Genomic DNA, 9,127 nt, shown 5'->3' with positions numbered 1-9,127 from the left:
AAGAGGCAACAACAAAAAAAAAATCGCACCAATGCAAAATGTGGCGTTGCAAGTAAGTGCCGTTACGAATAACGGAAGTGAGAACTTGAAGAGCAGGGCAAGTGGCCTGAATTGTGCTCAACGTTGCACACAATCGCCAACGGAATGCGCACACAGCTGAGTATTGCCACGCTTAGAGCAGTGTAAACAATGGTAATATTGTTGCAACACCCTCATGTGGCACAGCTGAGCATTACGTTGCTGCGGTTTGGCGTCTAATGCTTTCGTCTGTGGGCAAAAACAAAATAGTAACAACAAAAACACATACCGTTAGCCATTTGGCCGCTGCAATGTCGGTGCACGTACCAAAAGCCCAGCTGCAAAGCGACGCGTACGTGTCTGTCTGTATATATAGGTGTTTGTATAGCTGTGTGCATGCACAAGTATGTGTATGTGATATCTTTATTCCCCATACATCGCATAGGTGCATATATTGCCGTAAGAAATATTTAATATGAGTCTGTGAGCGCAATTTAGTTGCGCGTTTGTATGCGTGTCTGTGTGTGTGTTTTGCGCTTCGAATTTAATCTTGGCTTATTTTTTGAATAATAAATTTCATATGTAAATAAGAGGTTATGTGCGCTTGCAACGAACATGCCGCCTTCCCTATTGAGTGTCAACATTTTCGCTGTTTCCTAAAGCCAACAACAACGTTAAGAACAACAGCTTTGCGGCATGTTGTTGCGGTGCGACTTTGCGGGCCATAGGAGCAACATAATGACGCTTGCTGCAGCAGAGGACCTTAAATAAACAATGCAAGTATTGTTGTGCAACAAGCACTCAAGCATTGCAACGTACATACACTCACACACAAGCACATCCACACAAATACACACAAATAAGCGCGCATTCACCATGCACAGCTGCCCATTTACCGTTTAAACGGCCGAGTTGCTGCAACAAACAATACCACATATTTGCTTCGTTCGTCCGCCTCTCTCTTCCCTGCAATGTGGTGCCGGCCTTTCAAACTCAGACTCAATTTCATTTACATACATTTTTATTTAGCGAAAGTTGTGTGGAAGATTGTGGCATAGTTGCGTTACAGCTATTTTGATGCCACACCTCTTCATACGTTCCAGTTAGTGTGCAACGAAATGGGGCAATTACGTCATAACGACAAACATCTAAAGTATAATATTTACATAAACATTTTTATTTGTTCGTCTAGTTTGGAAATACTGCACCGAGATGCAGTTATAAAAGTGGGTGCCAGCCGACTAATGCTTCGGCAGTGGTTGCAAATTAAGCGTAAGTTTTAGTTAAGTATGTATATGGACAGTGTTAGAGGCTGATAATTAGACCGATCTTAAAATTTTTATTTTCGATTTTGTATTTTTTGCGACCGGAAACAGGCTTTTTTTAAAACCTTATCTTTTAAAAAGAGTGTAATTCAATTTTGATTGGTGATAAATCTGTCAACAGTTCGCAAGAATTTTTAGGTATGGTACATATCTACCTGGGGAGCACAAATGAGTACAAGTTTGTGCATTGTGTATTTCTTTTTGCATAAGAATAGTAGTAGCTCAATTATAAAAAAAATTGTTAATAATACATGAAAGAAAATAACGAATTCTAAGGAGAAAACAAATAACACTTAAACAACTCGCACGTACTCAATTTTGCACCTTACAGGCATTTTCAGAAAATAAATAATTTCACAAAACACTTTTTTACATGGTTTGGCATATTTTCCACCAAATTCTGTATAATTTCATTTGGAATGCTATACCATTCCCGCTGCACCCGCTGCAAAGCTCATCCAGATTCATTGAAGTCGATCGGTATTTTCCTAAACTTCTTTTCCCGATTGACCTCAAATTCTAAATCGGATTGAAATTAGAACTTTGGTTTGTCCACTGCTTCAGTAAGAAATTTTGTACGGCAAGCCATTACTTCACGATGTTGGAGGTATGGTTTGGGTCTCCATCCTATTAAAATTTGACTTCTTCACTATTTACATTCATTAAGGCTGCTCTCCCCAAAATCGGGTATATGGGTCTGCAAAATATGCAGATAGTCTTTTTTCTCATTATTCCACATACCATGACGGCCCATCCAATATACTTAACTGTTTCATTAACATGTTTCCTTTGGATGGTCTCCACAGCGCGTTGCTACCAATAATGTTGGCCATAGGACTTAAAACGATTAAATTTTGATTCGTCTGACCAGATTACAAGCTTCCAATCATCTGCTGTTCAATTTCCAAGTTCTCTGGCGAACTTCAACCGTGACTTAACATTTTTTACTGACAATGCAGGTTTTTGTTTTTTTATCGCTGTCGCGGAACGCTCTGCTTGCAGTCCATCTACTAACAGGCTTATATATTTCTAAAAATGCGTTCTTTGGTGTCAATTGCTTGTTCCTTTCGTCAAAAATTTTTTGCTTTGGGGACAATAGGTCGCTTTTCTGAACTGTTAGGACCACTGATGGACTTATATCATGCTCTTTATCTATCGTTCATGTGGAAGATATCACTCTTGTCATGGCTATAATACTTTCTTTAATGCGTGGTGATAGCTTCTTAATTATTTTAAAAGAGCTATGAAGGTTATGTAGTAATTATTAAAAAAATAGTTTTTTATTTATCAAAATATTTCTTACCAGCACCAATATAGGACAATATCAGTTAAATGTCAAGAATAATGCAAACATATGACAAACTTTGATATATTTTGTTGAAAACGTGACGGCCGTGTTGTTTCAGTTTTATTTGTTTTTTTCTTAGAATTCTTTATTTTCTAACAATTTGGTTAATAATTTATTTTTTTTGCTACTACTATTCTTATGCCATGTCTCGCCATTTCGTAATGAACAGACTTACTCCGGAACAACTTATTCGGCCAAACATAATCGCCAAAAAATGTCAGTGATGCCAGCAACCATTGATCGGTTTGTCACCACGTTTGCTCTAAAGAAAAAAAAATTAGCCGTAGAGCCCAGAGATGCCGTACAGAGACCATCGTTATTACTGTTTTGAAGCACAGTATTGTATCGAGAAAGACTCGAATGAGTTCATCTGCCATCGCGCTTAACAATTCGAGCTGTGACCATCCACTTTATGGGAATTTTCGCGGAACGATCTTGCTTTGCGTGCTTACAAAATCCAACTCGTGTAAGAGTTAAAGTCGAGTAACTATCCAGCGCGTCGTACGTTCCGTGAATGGGCACAAAACGTGATGGCCACCGATTTCGATTTCATTGGGAGTGCTGATAACTCACAAGCTACAAAGTCACCGTTGGGTGTGCTTTATGGTTAGAGTGTCCGTTTTTTTTCAAAACTGAAACCGCTAGAGAGCCATGATTAATGATGTTTTCGTGCTTGAATTGGAGGATGTTTATATGGATGACCTTTAGTTCCAATAAGACGGCGCTATATATCACAGAACCAACGAAAAAATCTATTTATTGAAGGACACTTTTGGACAGCGTATTATCTAACGTCGTGATCCTGCAGTGTGGAATCAATAATCGTACGAATTAATACCGTTTTCTTTTATACCATTATGTGAAGTAGCTTGTTTACGCAGATAAGCTTAAGACGATCCGATGACTATGAAACTGGATTTTCTCTCTCTCTATTCTCTGGACTGGAAGCTTGCAGCCTTTATTGTTTCAGTTGATCTCTCAACTTAGTTTATAAATAAACTAATCTAAATCAAACTGCTATATGTAAATATATGTGAGAGAATACTTTATGAGGCATGGTGCTAACTATTGTTGAAAGACGCAGAGTGAATATCAAAATACTGACAAAGCATATCTTCTCTTCATATTTAATTTGCTTATTGTACGTATGAAGGAGAAGACCAAAATTATAGCGAAATTGTTTGGTAAAAAGTTTTACATAAAAAATCTTAATTATTAACAGCGCAACACTATTTATATAAAGAAGCTTAGTCCAGCCTCATATTTGTTCCTTATTTTGAAGTATATTATCATTTTTAAAGCACTATAGAATATGCCTTAAAAAGAAAAATTATAGCAAGTAATTTCTTCTTCATAATAACGACAACTTTCTTTTTCCTAATTATAATTGAGATTGTTCTCTAAAGATTCGAAGCATGAATTTCGTACTTCTTTTGAAAACTCGCTTTAATAATGCTATATATAGCATACATACCCGATGCTTGCAGATGCATTCTCTTTTCGTTGTATACAAATTACGACTGCTATCGGTGAAATGGCTCAGCTTTCCTTTCGATCAACTTTTTTCTAGATTCCGTGGTAATCCTCGCTTTCTTTTCACCTCATGACTTCTACCACTGAAAGGTAGTTTTTATTGCAAATAAAGTGGTAATGCACATATACCGGTTACAAAATAGTTTTATTTTATTTTCTATATACTTTTTTTTTGTTGGAAAGTGTCAGATTTACAGCACAACTTTTTACTCTTCACTCCGCCTTCATTGAGCGCCGTGAGCGCATCTGCATTGCAGCGGTTACCCGGTGCTTGAACTGCAATATTTTGTATCAAATTGAAGGAACACATGTATACAGCTGTTTGAACATTCATACATTCGCACAATTACTGAGGTGTAAAGTTCTCTTCTGTTCAGAGTGTTCATCAAAGATGATGAATGGTTGGAAGTGGCGCTTGCATTTATGGAACCATCACTCAGATGGAAGCTCAAATATTTGTGTGAACGAGTGAGTGTGTGTATATAAGTTAATATTTATTTGAAAAATTTAAATTTGCTCATATATGTATGTATAACGTACGTGTGCTTGTTTGCTTTTATAGTTTACCGTCGAATTTTCCACTTAAAGTAATGCAGCTCGTTTAGTGAGTTTTCTTTTATTCGTTTTTATGCCCTGAACAAGGTATACCTATTAAGTGCGCCAAGAAGTTTGTAACACCCAAAAGGAAAGGTCGGAAGCCTAGCTCACTTGTCGGAATCACTATTGCATTTACATATGTCACTATCATAAAAGCTGATCAATCAAAATCAAGTCCTTATATGAAAAACTTCTTGATTTATAAACAAATTTTCACGAAATTTGGTTGAGATACGTATTATTCACGGCAACGCTGCAATCTCCAAGCGTATGGTATAGATCGGAGTCCTATAGCATATAACCATTCAAATTGACCGTTCAAAATCAACTTCACGTGTGGTAAACTATTTTATTTGTGAAGGGTATTATAGTAAAAGAAGTTAATGTTTTTTATTTTTTTTCCTTTTTTTTTTTATTGCAACTTACAATAGTATTAGTTGTTGCCACCATACGAACATGGGAGGTGCTAATGAGTGTGCTGTGAACTTGTAAGTGCTGTAAACTTGCCAGCGGTTTAGCAAATATTTTCTACAAGTTACGTTTTTTTTAAGAAATGCGTTTGAATAGCAAATGTTAATGAAGTTTTCTCATTTCTTTACAACATTGTTTTATAAACATTTTTACTTCATTGCTATACTGCGCTAAAACCAATTTGCGATAAAATAATTTTTTTTTTCGTTTTTTCTGTAATTGGTGTCATAGGCAAAGTGATTTTTTATTTTTGTCCGGTTTGAAATCTGCTCAAATTTAATAAATCTTGAGAAAATATTTAATAAAAATTGAATTGTACGACAAAATTGTGAATATTAAAGGAACAATTTTAAATAAATACAATTTTGCATTTCAGAATTTTAATTTAAATTGACATTTTAGTCGTCTTGATAATGAATTACCACCAAAAATGTTACATGAATTTTAAATTTACATTTACAAATTATAGTAAACATATAAATATAGTTATATTTATAAAGCACTTTACTCTTCATTCTTCGAGAGCTGCCAATTATTGCTATGTGTAAGAGCCTTCCGAAAAATCTTCCATAAAGGGGATGGATACCGTTTCAATTGTGGCGCGCGATGGTGGATGAACTCATTCAGGTCTTCTTCGGTACTCTTCGGTGGGTTCTGTATGGCGTCTCTGAAGATGGGCATCATCCTCTGGAGCAAACGTGGTGCAAAGCAGATCCATAGGTTTCTTGAACTACCGAATTTGTTGTTCTTTTTCAAATAAATTTGTACGATTTGCAACCGTTGTTTCGTGGTAAGTCGGTTTATAACGAAATGCCAAACTAAACTGAGTATAAATTGAGTGACAGCTGTCAAAAATACCAAAAAATATGGGCTCATTAAAAACCACACGTCTAAAAAAACAGCTGTTAGTAAAGGTCATCAGTGGGCATTTTATCTGAAAAATCGAATCGAGTATCGAATAAAATGGCACATCTAAGGATATGCGATGAAACTGACTTATTGCATGAAAATATGTGCCATGCTGCCTGTGCTTCCAATGTAAAAGAAATTATACTGCTAGAATTAAAGTATAATTGACTCAAAAAGTTTCTTTGTTTCACTAGAGAGTACATATTCATATTATTGAACTAAAAGTGTTGGCATGTATTTTTGTACTCTCGCAAAGTGTTGCAACATGGTGTAGAATATTTTTGTTCGACTAACGGTATTTTGTGTCACCTAAAACTAATCGTGATAGATATATTGTAGAATTATGTATATATAAATGATCGGGAAGTTAAAAGTTGAATTCCGTGTGACTGTCTGTCTGTGCTAGGCAGAATCGAACTATTGCCACACCCGCAAATTTTGGTTATACGAAAACCTATACACAACGAACCAAAAAATAAATCAGAAAATGTAATGAAAACAAATAAGCGTGGCCCCACACCCATATAGGCTTAAAATATGAAACTCACATATCACTTAAACTAAATTTACCAAACTTGCTAACTTGTGCGTATCATTATTTTGACTTTCTTAAGTTACGTTGTGAAAATGTCCAATAGCAAACTACAATCACGCCTGCATCCGATAAATTACAACTTTTAATTTTAAACGATTTTTTCACTGGTATGCCATCTCTCTATGGTTGAAATCGGACAATAAATTTTCAATACCTCAGATACCAAATATGTGAACCTCAGTGCCTATATCTGAATTTATATCGAAAATGTGGCCTTGAGATATATTATATTATATTATTGAAATTCAGAAAAAATATTTTTTCTGGTGCCCTCGTGTCGAAAATGGTTATTATCGGGACAATAGTTCCATTGGCCTCCATATACCGAATATACAAATTTTCTAACTTTCGGCTGAATTTATACCGAATATATCGGATAATATGTGTGTTGTCCTAATTAAGTGCAGAGAGAGTATTTCTACTATGATAATTGTCTGTCTCTGACATAAAGGCGCAGTCCTTAATCTTGCGAGAGTATTAAACTATCCGTTACATCCAAACTTAGTCTTCCACAATTGTTAAGTATTATATGATTAGTTTGCCATAAAAAAAAATCATTTTGTTCTCAAGAAGATTCAAGGGGACCTCATATAATTAAATCTCCGACGCACAGGTTGACTTAATACTGTATGATATTTTAGAAAATATTATTAACAAATAATCTACTTTATATATTAAATGTGGGCATTGCTTTTGCGATAATTTATATTATATACTTTTAGTTCGTCGATTTGTGAACTGCAAAAATAACAAACAAATTCACAACACATTTGCAAGCATGAATCGCAAAAATTCAAATTTCTATAATTTTTTAGTTTTTTATATTTATTTTTTTCTATAAAATATTTTAGCAAAGTTGTTGTTTTTGTTATTGAAGTTGTAGCTGTTGCTGCAAAACGTTTTTTCAGTCGACTTGTTATATAAATATTTAACTTGTTGTTATTTTTATGCTGCAACAACAACAACATCACATGTAGCGCCACAAAAGAGGAGAAAAACACAACATTTTCACATAATAAATGCAGCCGCAATACGAGGAATATATTGTACTGTTATAACAGTAAGTTAGACATGTCAGCAACACACACGAGCAGCGAACAACATGCAAATATCAACAAACACACAGACACACACGCACACTTGCGCACAAGCGAAAAAAATAAAACGGCAGCAAAAATATCAACTTTTTTTTAATAAAACTGGAGATTTACACGAATTGTTGTTGCAAGTGTGTTGCAGCGCAGCGCTGTCTCGTCGGATCTTTTTTGTGTTTTTGCATGTGTTTTGTAGTTGAAAATTAAAATTTTGTGCTGTTGCAACACACATAATGTTTTCTTTTCGTTTTTTGTTGTTGCAACTCGCTCGTTGACTACAACAAATATGGTGAAAGCGACAGATTTGCTTGTAAATATTTAATACTGAAAAACATGCAGCTGTAAAATATAGAAAACACATTCATAAATAACTGGTAAATGAGAAGAAGAGAGGGAATTTCGAAAGAGACAAGGCTGGAATGTCATAAGAATGAGTTGAACACCGAAATCCACGCGTTCGGCCGTTGAAACATTGCAACAAATAATACAAGGCGATAAATGATTTAACTGATGTAACTTGTTGCTGTCAACAATGTTGAAGAGAGCTAATAAAAAGTGTACGAACAAAAGTTTACGAGTATATAAGAGCACATGCCAGTTTTAGCCACTTTTGGCACTTTGCCAAACATCATTTTAGGCGCAGTGAGTGATTTACTCAACAAAAAAGCTCGAAATACATTTTAAACATGAAAAACTAGCAAAACCAACCATTGAATACAAGTCAATGTCATATTTCATACAAATCAGCAATGATCTTGTTGCCTCCGCAAATCGCAATTTCACAATTGTGGCAAAGCCGCACCGCCAACCGCCAGCGCCAGCGAGTGCAAGGCAGCGACACATTTTATTGTTTCAATCCGATTACTTATATGCATGAGCATTGCATGTGTGTATGTATGTGTGTGCAATCCATGCCACGAAGCGCTAAATCACCACATTTCGATTTTTATTTGCCCATAAATGTCTGTCCGAGCGCCGGGCGCTGCACACCGCCTCCCCAGCTACCGCCGCAACCGACCGACGAACGACCATAAATGACTTTTGTTGTGGTTCCCTTCAGCGCTGTTATTGTGGCGGCGCAGCGACGTCCTCGCTTTCACGGTCATTGTGCTCCGCGCTGTGGCTGCGCTTTCACCGCCAATATTGCCAATAAAATTCTTGGGGTTTGTGAAAAATATGTTTACTGCGACCAGCGCCACTCCTCTCGCAAGCGTCGCCTATCAATTGCTGCCGCCTG

At 36.0% G+C, this 9,127-nt stretch overlaps 1 long non-coding RNA gene across 1 annotated transcript; it reads left to right on the top strand.

Annotated features, from left to right (window-relative positions):
• The first annotated feature begins 2,741 nt into the window (after positions 1-2,741).
• On the top strand, positions 2,742-3,713 carry LOC118680638 (uncharacterized). Its single transcript, XR_004976236.2, has 2 exons — positions 2,742-3,515; positions 3,573-3,713. It is a non-coding gene; the product is annotated as an uncharacterized lncRNA (long non-coding RNA).
• Positions 3,714-9,127: the final 5,414 nt, after the last annotated feature.

Source organism: Bactrocera oleae, chromosome 2, assembly GCF_042242935.1.
Source record: "Bactrocera oleae isolate idBacOlea1 chromosome 2, idBacOlea1, whole genome shotgun sequence".
NCBI classification, from domain to species: domain Eukaryota; kingdom Metazoa; phylum Arthropoda; class Insecta; order Diptera; family Tephritidae; genus Bactrocera; species Bactrocera oleae.
Note: the sequence above shows the minus strand (reverse complement) of the source record. Positions and strands in the feature narration are given on the sequence as shown.